General features: G+C 41.3%; 1 protein-coding gene across 1 annotated transcript in view; it reads right to left on the bottom strand.

Annotated features, from left to right (window-relative positions):
* ROR1 (ROR family WNT receptor 1) overlaps positions 1-11,622 on the bottom strand; it is a 178,464-nt gene that overhangs the window by 136,085 nt on the left and 30,757 nt on the right. The gene's annotated exons all lie outside the window — the stretch shown is intronic.

The following is an 11,622-nucleotide window of genomic DNA, read 5'->3' as shown; positions in this document are numbered from 1 at the left end:
GTGAGAAGGACAGATGGCTGGAGAGCACCTCGAAGCCACCCACATTTACTCTAGTGTGCCCCTAGAACCCCAGACATGTGGAGAGAGACAAGGAAGGAAATGATAATGTTTACCAAGACCCCATATCACCAACTAATCACCCACAGAGCCCACTGCTTAGAAGGAAATTTGCTACTAATCAGAGTATAAAAGGCAATGTCTTCAAGTAATTACACAGCACTATGGATAGATGTACTTACCAAGCAAAGAGATGTGAGTTTTTATGCTTCAGATTATAAAACAAACACTTGCTCTTTGTTACAAATTCCAACAATAAGGTGAAAATGAAAAAAAAAAAGTAAACTTCACCTCAAGTCTTCCCAGTCCAAAATACAAAATAACACTGTTCTTTTTTTTTTTTTCTTTTTTTTTTTAAGAGAGACGTTTGCTATAGGACGTGTGTGCTCACCAGAGAGACAGGAAGCAAGAAATCACCCACTGGAGAAATGGCCACATTGCAATCCCTTCTCCATCCTCCTCTCAGGACCTTGGGCATGCACACACATGCACCTGGTGTGAGTTTTAAACTGCCGGGTCCAGGACTCAAACCATGGTCCAGTATATGGGAGTCCAGTGACATAACCATTACGAATCTGCTGGTCCCAGTAACACCATTCTTAATATTCTGGCAAATGTCCTTTCAGCATGTCTCCTTTTTGTAAGAAAGAAAATGTCAAAAACTGGAAATGGAGGAACAACACATTTATATCTACCCAGCATAAGATCAAGAAGGGTGCCTAAACTGTCCTGTTAGTGATGCAAGGATCATGAACGTCAGGCCACTGACAATTAAGTTGGGATACAATGTACAGTCTGTGCTATGCCCAGATCTTAGTTACATTACAGTGCCACGTGTATATTCACAAAGGCATGCACCTATGTAGTCAATGTCCCTGGTTAATGCAACACCATTGCCACTTCAGAAAGTACCCTAAAATCCTTTGTAGCCGGTCCCTGTTACCAGCCACTTTCTACCCCCTGCTCCCAAGAAACTACTGTTTTGATTTCTATGATCATAGATTAATTTTGCCTATTGTAGAATCTCATAGAAATACAATCATAATGTATGTACAGTTTGCATTTGGCTTTCTTTGAGATTTATTGCAATATACATATAGAGTATATATATATATATATATATATACACACACACATATATATATATATATATATATATACACACACACACATATATATACATATATACATATACACACACACACACACACACACACACACACACACACACATATAGTTCTTTTTAGAAAGAGATTTTTTGCTATATGGCACATGTGCTCACCAGAGAGACAGAAAGTGAGAAATCACCCCCCAGGGGCAGGGGTGACCACACCGCAATCTCTTCACCTTCCTTCTCCTCTTGGGATTTTGGACATACACACATACACAGTCAGTGTGAGTTTTAAGCCTCTGGGCCTGGGACTTGAACCATAATTGACTATGTGGGAATCCAGTGATGTAACCATTATGTCACCTGCTGAAACCATGCATTATACATTTTAATAAATATTTTATTTAAAATATTATTCAATAAATCGTGCTTAAACCATATTAATATTTATGGAATTCGGTTACAGAAAAAAATAGTCCATTTAAAAAATTAAGTTCAATATTAAAAAATTGTTGTTATTCATGAATATGCAGTTTTCTTTGGTTTCATTTTCCTTGATCACCTATTTTTGGGTACATCTCCTAATGTATCCTCACATTAACCTCTATCCTTCCTTCACCCTAAGCCTGAGGTTCATTTAGTAGCCATGTTCATGGTGGGGCTTTAAGCCCTGTAAGGACTGGCATGGGATGTGGGCCCTCCCTGCACCCTTGGTTTATGCCCCTGTCCAGTAGCATTAGCCAACAGAACTTGGTGAGATAATGAAAATAGCCATGACTGATTGGTAACCACTAGCCTTATCCGGCTCACTGAGCTCATGGAACAATGCTACAGCAACTGAGGAAATGAATTTTTAAATTTAACCATCACATGTGGCTTGTGGCTCCTGTACGAGCACAGATAGCACGTGGTAAGTTTGTTGAATTTAATGGAATGTGACTGAAAAATCATCTATTTTGAACGATTTAACTGGGTAACTTTGAATGCTTGTAAAATGAGCTCATAGGAGCAGAATAAAACATTATTTGCTGTAATTGTTCACAAAAAAATTGGAGAGGGGTATTGTTAAGTCTGAGTAGTCTCGTAAGAGTGTGCCACAAGTGTGAATGACACTTATCACATGTGTGCAGTAGAAAAGAGATTAAGCATGACCATCACTCACTGAGTTACCCTGGTGACACTTTCCATCTTGCTTAAGCCAATGAATAATTACCCCTCACAACAGAATCATGAGCTCCTAAGTGATTTTGCTAATGCCTTGCTTCCTTACATTTATTTATATTCTGATCTTTATCTTTGAGCATGTTTCTATAAACTATACATACATATGCTCAGTCTGTGAATAGGTTTGCTCATGTTATAAGCACATGTGTTTCTAAGATGTTTGAGTTATGCCAGAAAGTAGGGAGACTAATTAGATGGCTTTACAGAACTGCTGTTATGACTTTATAGCCCCATCTCATAACTTGAGAATAGAAAACCATGTACACCTCTATTGAAAGAAACTTAGAGGTCCAGCCAGTGGTGTGGTGGTTAAGGCTGCTGGATTCCACATGGCTGACAGCTTGGTTTGAGTCCTGCACCCAGTGGCTTGAAAACACACTGGGTAGGGGACCAGCAGGTGGTATGGTGGCTAGGGCACTGGATGCTCCCACATATCCAATGACGGTTCAAGTCCCAGACCTGGTGGCTTGCTTTCTCACTTTCCCAATCTGTGTGTGTGTGTGTGTGTGTGTGTGTGTGTGTGTGTGTATGTATGTATGTGTATCTCTCTCTCTCTCTCTGTCTCTCTGGTCAAATGAAAATAAATGAATGAATACATAAAATTAAATAAATAATTCTTTAAAAAAAGAGAAAAGAAAAGAAAAACACACTGGGTGCATATATGTAAATGCCCAAAATCCTGAAGGGAGGGAGAGATGGAGGACAAGGAATTATGGTGCAACCATTTCCCATAGGAGTGCTTTTTCATTCTCCCTCTCTGTCTTTCTTTCTGTCTTTCTCTCTGTCTCTCTCTGGTGAGCATACATGCCCTCTGGCAAAATTAAAAAAACAAATAGAAATTTAGGAATAGCAATCGCATAACAATTCCAATATAGGCATAGTGACTAATACTCCGCTGCACCAGTTCTGGAACTTGACTGACTTTGAATCCCAGGTATTCCTGCCCATGTAACCTTGGGTGAGTTACTTAAACTCTCTGTACCTCAGTTTAGCCAACTAAAAAATAAAAATAATAAACAGGATTCCATCTGCCAAAACTGTTAGAGGATTAAAATTAAACTGGGCAATCCCTATGAAGCACTTAAACCAGTGTTTGGCAAAATATAAGCACTCAAAAAATGTTAATGTTGTTCCCATTATTTTTATAAGAATAACTTCTGCATAATGCTTTTCAGGCTACAAAATGTTTTCTCAGTCTGTCTCCAGGGAAGTAGGACAAGCATATAATTACCATGATCCCCAGTTACAGATGAGGAAATTGCATCTCAGAGATCAGCTGACTTGCCCTGTGGTCACATCGTAAATTGCCCAAAGCTTCCATCTCTAATGGACATCAATCCTCGAGCTGTCAAGCATCTAAACAAAGTCCAATTGAGGTAGCTGCTCAGTGCAGTGGCAATGTAAGCTGATTTTGAAATCCTACCATATGCCAGGGCTTTGTTTTAATATTTACCTGCGTGAAACCCTGCAAGAGAGTAGAGTTGTTATCACTGTTTCGCAATGTGAAAGCCTAAAATCCGGGAGGTTAAGTGACTCACCCAAAGCCTTGAGGTCTAACTCATTATCTTTAAGGCTCCCAGTCCTCCCTTGTTCCACTCCACCAGGCTTTTTTGGTAGCTTGAGCCCTACTGGGAGTGGGGTAGGGAGCTGGCGTTTCTCCCTATCCTAAGGCAGGCAGGCCCTGAACACACATACACTCACTGGGCTGTGCTCTTTTTCTACTTCTAGCTAGGATTGCCTGGCTAGTGGGTCAAAGCATTAGTCATGGTTCTGGTTGGTATTCAGGATTTTCCCCTGAAGGCCAGGTATCTCACCTGTTTTATATACATACATATCTCTATATAATATCTGTCTAAAAACAAAAATGATGTGAGTGGGACATCTTGAAATTAGTATAGTAGCTGGCCCAAGCAGTGTGTTTCCAGAAAGAACAAAGAAAGTATAAACAAATCTTCATGTTTACCGAACAAAGGAACTTTGCCTCAAAGATGGAATTTGGTTTTAACTTTTCATGGACAAAGAAGGTTCAAATTTGTTTGCCATCTGCAGCTGCTCACCTAGTAAGCAGAACTAACAAATGGTCTGGTCTCAGTTTGGCAAAGACCAGAAGCATCAGAACAACATTTTCCCCAAACAACACAAAAGCACTCCGTGAATGGAATAAAATAAAATAAAATAAAAATGCATGCTTGTATCCCTGCTATCTTTCTCGTTGTAAGCAAGACCCTAGTCAAGATCAATTCTCTTCCTAGAACCACATGGATCCTTCAGCAGCAGCCTCATAGGGAACCACTTTCGTCTCCAAACCCAAAGCTTGGTGTGCCCATTGCAGGTTCTGGACTAGTCAATCCTTCAGAGAATCCTGCAATGGCAGCAAAGAAGCCCGGTCCATAGGAAATTCACGCCCTAGACCTGAGTACCAGTTCTACCACTACCTCACTGTATGTGTGTCAAGCAGCCACTTTGTCTCCTGGCCTGTGGATTCATAATCTATTACCTGGGCCTTTGGGGGTCTGCTCCTTCTGGGGCACACAAGCAGTCACATGACCACTGGTGGCAAGCAGCAGGTGCTCAGTGACCTTGAATGCTAGACGATTCAGATTCCAACCCAGCCTCCAAACTGACAATTGTCTGCACATTTTCAGTGGAGTGATTCAATATCTCTACTACATGCGCTCAAGCAGTGAGAGACTTCTTATCCCTTTTCTCCTTCTTCCTTAGACCATACGTGTTGAGGTGGCAAACTGATTAATGGGAAGCAGGGTATTAACTAGTATAAGGAAAATTCCAGTTCTACTGACTCCACCTCTAGCTCCATGTTCTTGAGCAAATTAGCTTCCCAATGGTAATGCTAGCAAAAATAATGATAATGACAACTACGATAATGATGTGATAACAATGGTGATAACGTGGGAGTCTTACTCAGCCCACAACTCAAATGCTTTTCTTTCCGATGATCTTTGTTCTCATAGTTCAAGATTCACCTGAAGTGTTTTATGTAAACTCCTCATTTTTTTTCATATGGAATATTAAAAAGACATATATTTATGGACCAAAATGGAATAAAATTTTTTTTTATTACTTCATGGAAGACATTCTTAAGTACAATTGACTTATTTACTTTGTTTTCTTTCTTTTTAATCGTTTTACTAGAAGGTGCATGTGCTTGCCAGAGAGACAGAAAAAGTGAGAGGGATAGTGAGAAAGCACCCCCATGCTGCAATCCCTTCTACTCCATTTTCCTCTTGGGATTTTGGGCACACACACACACACACACACACACACACACACACACAGGTAAGCAGTGTTTTTTTCAAGCTGTGTCTGGGACTCAAACCAGGTAGTTGGTGATGTAGGATCCAGTCACTTTAACCACAGAGCCATCAGCTAATCCTCTTTTTTTTTTTTTTAACTACAAGTGTATGGCTGTGGAGACAGGATGATCGGATGATCACTAATTTGGTACAATTTAGTGCTAGTGTCTTGATCTGTGCTAGGTTGTCCTCACTGTTGCTTTTGCACGACATGGGTAGGTAAAATTGCAGTTTGGAGGATTTAAAAACCCATCACAGAGTCTAATAAAAGGTTAAACCAGGATTCGGACTCTAAGTCCAGTGTTCATCCCATCAGGCTCCACAGCTCCTTCCCAGCCCCTCTGGGTCCTAGATGGTGTGTGTCTCAGAACAAAGCGGGTTAGCTCAGTCCCTGAGTTCTGCAGGTCAGGGAGCACAGTGAGTCCTGCATGGCATATTTCCTGCTTTTAAACAAGTACTTTGGAGCTTTGTGGCAATCCCAAGTGCTCGTGTCATATTTGGGCAGGTTTGGGACTTCGAATAAAAAAAGATTTACTTTTTATATTATAGGAAAATGAAATGCTAATATCCCTTTAGTACTACACCATTTTCCTCCATTACCCATAAATAGTGATCATAGCTAACGTTTTTCTGAGCATTTATGAAGTGCCAAGCACCATTCTGAACATCTTACACATAGGAACTTATTGAAATTTGACAACAATCTTAGGAGGTAGACACTATTATTACTCTCACTTTGAGAAATAAGTTTACACAGAGGTTATGTAACTGCCAGAAAGTGGCAGAGTCAGGATTCACACCCAGGCCTTTAGATACCAGAGATCATGCTATTGATCTGATACAGCATTTCCCAATAAACCCAAACTGTGGTCTTTTGTTGTCCTTTCCTCCACCCATAGCCAGGAGATAAAATGTTCTTGCCCCTCTTCTGAGCCCATCCAGCTTGTGACAACGCCCTCTGGTATTGAAAACAACTAAATCACCACTACTCATGACGTCTCTGGAAGTCATCTGCCCCAAGGACCTTTGCAATACAGTCCCGGCTTCGTTTCTGCTGAGGCTTAATCAACCTAAAAAGTGAACTGCAAGAAAAAAGCTAGTTTATGAGCTCTCTGGGAATTGAAACTCTATTTCCTCCCTTTTTCCTATTTTTTTTTTTTTTTGTACTCCTCCCAACACTCCATGTGTTATTGTGAACTTCGTAGGCATTTAATAAATGCTGGTTGATTAAGTAAATGGAAAGCTCCAGTGAGTTCTGGGCAAATTAGCTTTGGAGACACCCCATTTATTACCTACCCACTTGACAAAACGTCACATTCACAAATCCCTCCCAGCATTTATTACTTAATTTTCAAACTGCCCTCCCACTTCTCCTTAGGGAGGGAGGCAGAGCCAATTGTTTTAGTCCCATTTTGACAGGTGAGGGAAACTGAGATACATAAAAAGTTTAACAGTTATTTGCCGTGGCAACCCAACCCCATGGGCCAAGGAGCCAGTCACAGTCAGGCTCAGGGCCTGGGTCTCCAGCATCCAAAGAAGCACATGCCCAAATCCTAGCCTCCTATAGGACCGGTCCTTTTCAGAAGAAGGAGGAGGTTCCCGACATGAAATAAAATGCTTAGCTAAACATAAGGAAAGCTGCCAAACAGAGTTAGGTCAGCGCATTTGACTTCGAGAGAACATTCTGTTCACGCTATCAACCTGCATTCACTTTCAGCACACTTCACCATAAATACTTCTGACTCACTATCTCGGGAAATATTTTTTATCTTAATAAACTCAATGCAAAGCATAATCTAAATCAGCTTGCGCATTCTTGACTTGGAGCCACAAGCTGCGTTTAATAAAAATCAGCCGAAATAGCAGGGGACTTCTGAATAACCGCAGTTCCTTATCTGACACAGGGCTGCTGGGAAGTCTCGAATACACAGGAATGGAGGTAAGAGCAGGAGGTAGAGGGGCTGAGGGTAAGGAGGGACCTGAGACCATTGGATGACCCCACGTGCTGGATCTCCATTTTCATTGGGTAGCCTCACTGCAGATCTTACTTATAAAGCAGAACCGCAGCGTAGTAACCAAGAACAGGGGCTGTGGGGTTGGACTGCCTGGCCTCAGACCCAAGCACTACCTCCTACTTGCAGTTACTTAACCTAAGTCTCAGTTTCCTCAATTATAAAATGGGGCTAATAATTGTGTTTCATGTTAGGGATGTTCTGGGAGATGAAAGAGATAATGCATCTCTGGAACAGCAAAGGTGTTACACTGATCCTGGGTCCTGATCCTTGAGATTCTAGCTTGACACTCCCCAAGTGACTGTTGTATACAGTCAACGAAAGAACACGTGGCTAAAGTAATTACAGTAATGATCACAATAATTTACTGGCCACTGAATCTTGCCTGACTTCCTGCTAAACCCTGTAACTAATTTACTTCTTAAAAATACTCAGGAGCGGGGACCAGCAGTTGGTGTAATGGTTGTGTCGCTGGACTCCCATGTAATCGACTACGGTTTGAGTCCTGGACCCGGTGGCTTAAACTCACGCTGGGTGTTTATGCGTGCATGCCCAATATCCCGAGAGGGGAATGGAGAAGAAGGTATTGCAGTGTGGCCTCCCCCCCCGCCGGGGGGGATTTCTCACTTTCTGTCTGTCTCTCTCTCTCTTTCTGGCAAGTGTATGCGCCCTATAGCAAAAACTTCTCAAAAAAAAAAAATGCTCAGGAGGATTTTTTTCTACAATCCTCATTGCTCAGATGAAGAAACTAATGCTGAGACTTTAAGCATGCTACTTAAGGTCACACTACAGAAAAAAGGGAAGCCATATTTTCAATCCAGACCTTGGCCCTGAACTCTCCAATATCCAAACCTACATCCCCAGTTAGGTACAGATATGGTAAGATGAAGATAAACATTTTCTAGCTCAGGAAAACTGCTGGGGACAAGGGGATATGATGGTTAAAAGAAAGAAGAAAAGAAGTGCTAAGGTGGCTGGGTCCTGTCCTAAGAAATTATTTTGAGAACTCAAGTACTAACGCAGAGCTCAGGCTAACAACCTCTAAGTAATGAGGTAGCTAGAGTGTCCACTGGCCCAAAGACACCAAATGGCCAATGATGCGGCTCCTTTTGGGGGAGGAAACACACATCAGAAATGTTTCTGCAAACGCACACTTAGAGCAAGAGTGCCTATAAATCTGGGCTAATGGGGAAAGACAGCTGCCTTTATAGGTCTTTCCTTAGGAAGCCCGGTAAGTACATACAGCGACTCAAAGGAGTTCTAAGAAAATTTTGCTACCAAGAGGCTTGTTATAATGAATAGGTCGTTTTTTACAAGTAAGCCAGTTATATGTAAATGGACTCTTAAAATCTCAGGGAAACTACTTTGTCCTTTTAACTGGTTAAGATCTATGTAGAGTAAGAATGGCTGGTCTCCAGCAGCATTTAGATTGCTTTTTGTCCCAGATATAATTAAGGGAGGTGGGAGGAAAAAAAGAATAGCATGTGAGCATTGCTTCTAAAACGGGCACTTTACATAAATTACTACAGTTTATCTTCACCAGAACCCTGTGCTGTTTGGAGGTTTTTATAGCACCATCTGAAGGGACATATCAAGGCTTTATAGAGGTTTGAGCATATCTAGGATTGTCATGGCTGGACTGGAACTCAGCTCTATTGGACGCCATTCTTTTGCCCCCATTCCCAACTCATCCCCTTCCAATCCTCTATTTCATACCCTACTGTCATTAAAAATTTCTCTCAGCATTAACTCACCTAAATTCACTTAGATGGTACCTCCCTCTCATACCAAAGATTGACAATCTTTTTTTTTTAAATTTCACTTTTATCTTTTTACATTCAATCACTGTACATCTTGATCAAAAGTGGATGAATATGGAAGATACGGTGCTGAGTGAAACAAGCCAGACTATGAAGGAGAAGCAGTGTATGTCCCCACTTAATATATAACGAATGTCTGGGCCCAACAGATGGCATAATGATTATGTTGTTGGACTCCCACATGGCTGACCACAGTTCAAGTCCTGGATCCAGCAGGGTCTGTGTGCGTGCATGCCCAAAATCCCAAGAGGAGAATGGAGAAGGGATTGTAGCCTGGCGATCCCCCCAGGGGGTGATTTCTTGCTTTCTGTCTGTCTCTTTGCCAAGTGCACACACCTCATAGCAAAAATATCTTAATATATATATATATATACACACAGACAAACACACACAAACCCCAAATGTCTGCACTCTATGACAGACACTGAAAGACTGGAGAGCAACTGCGGATACTAGAGACGGTGTGGGAAGATGCTACGATCTTTATCAGTCCTTATTTTGACTGCAGGAGTAGGCTATCCAATGGAATAATTGATAACCACTAACAATGTTACTCTAGTGACCTTTTTCCTAGTTATAAACTTTTCTGGATGTTATGGACTGAATGCTTGTGCACCTATAAAATTCATATGCTGAAATCCTAGCCCTCAATGTGATGGTATTTTGAGGTAAGGTTTTGGAGGTAATTATCGGTAAATCATGAGGGTAGAGCCCTCATAAATGGGATTAATGTCCTTAAAATTGGGCCCTACAGAGATCCCTTGCCTCTCCCTCCATGTGAGAACACAGTAAGAACATGGCTATCTCCCACTAGTACCTGACCCTGTTGGCATCCTGATCTTGGACTAGCCTCCAGCATTCAAAAGAAATACATGTTTTTTTTTTTTGTTTATAATTTCTCCAGTGTAGTGTAACTTGCTATTGTAGTCTATACAGACCAAGTCAGTGGACTTTTGTCCTTTAAGTGTTCAACTTATTTTACTTCAATTTTTATTATTATTGGGGGAGGACTGTTTGTTATTTCATGTTTATCATGTGTGGGTGTTTCATTTAAATTTTAAAATAACAGGAATACTTACGGGCTAGGAGAACAAACATGCTTCACCATCAGGACAATGATTTGTTTTGACAAAATCAAACTTTCTACCTGGTTACCAGTATCTGGATTGAGAATTGCTCCCTCAGTCTTAAAGAAGTATTCCCATTCTTATTTCTGACTTTCTTGCCCTCATCCACCCCAACTTTAAAATGGTAATATACTTTTGTTTTGGAGAATGATCTTTGCTATAGGGAGTGTGCGCTCGCTAGAGAGACAGAGAAAGACAGGGAATTAAAAAGAGAGAAATCACCTCCTGGGGGGGATGGTCAAACCGCAGTCCCATTCTCTCCATTCTACTCTTGGGATTTGGGACATACACACACCCATGCCCAGAATGAGTTTTAAGCCGCCGGGTCTAGGACTTGAACTGTGGTAGACTACATGGGAGTCCAGTGACAATATTCTATGTTTTTTAATTTTCAAAATTTTTAAAAAATTTTCTGCCATAGGACATGTACACTGGCTAGAGAGAGACAAAGAGAGACAGTGAGAGAGAAATGAGGACACCCGCCCCCTCCCCAGGGAGGTGGCCGTGCCACAATCCCTTCTCCTCTATTCTCCTCCTAGGATTTTGGACATGCAGGCTCACAGACCGAGTGTGATTTTCAAGCTGCCAGGTCCTGGAACTGAAGTCCGGTGGGCAATGTGGGAGTCCAGCACCTTAACCACCATGCCACCTACTAGCCCCCACATGGTAATATACTTTTTAACTAAACCCTAATCTTCAGCTGAATGATTGAGAAGTAAATCCATGGGCCTAAGAACTCATCAGGTATGAAGTACTACTACACTCCAAAAATTTATTTTCAGTTTTCCCAGTGCTACCAAACCAAATCAATAATAATAACAAAACCACCAGTTATTACCTTGCTTCACTATATCTTAGTAAGACTCTAACTTAAAAACAACAGAAAAGCAAAATCTTTTACTCCCAGGCTTAGGCCCTGTATACCACACTATCTCTCTCCCCCCCACCCCCCCCCAG

The sequence above is a fragment of the Tupaia chinensis genome, unplaced genomic scaffold, assembly GCF_000334495.1.
Source record: "Tupaia chinensis unplaced genomic scaffold, TupChi_1.0 Scaffold000215_1, whole genome shotgun sequence".
NCBI lineage: Eukaryota > Metazoa > Chordata > Mammalia > Scandentia > Tupaiidae > Tupaia > Tupaia belangeri.
The sequence above is the reverse complement of the archived record's forward strand: the minus strand, read 5'-3'. Positions and strand labels throughout refer to the sequence as shown.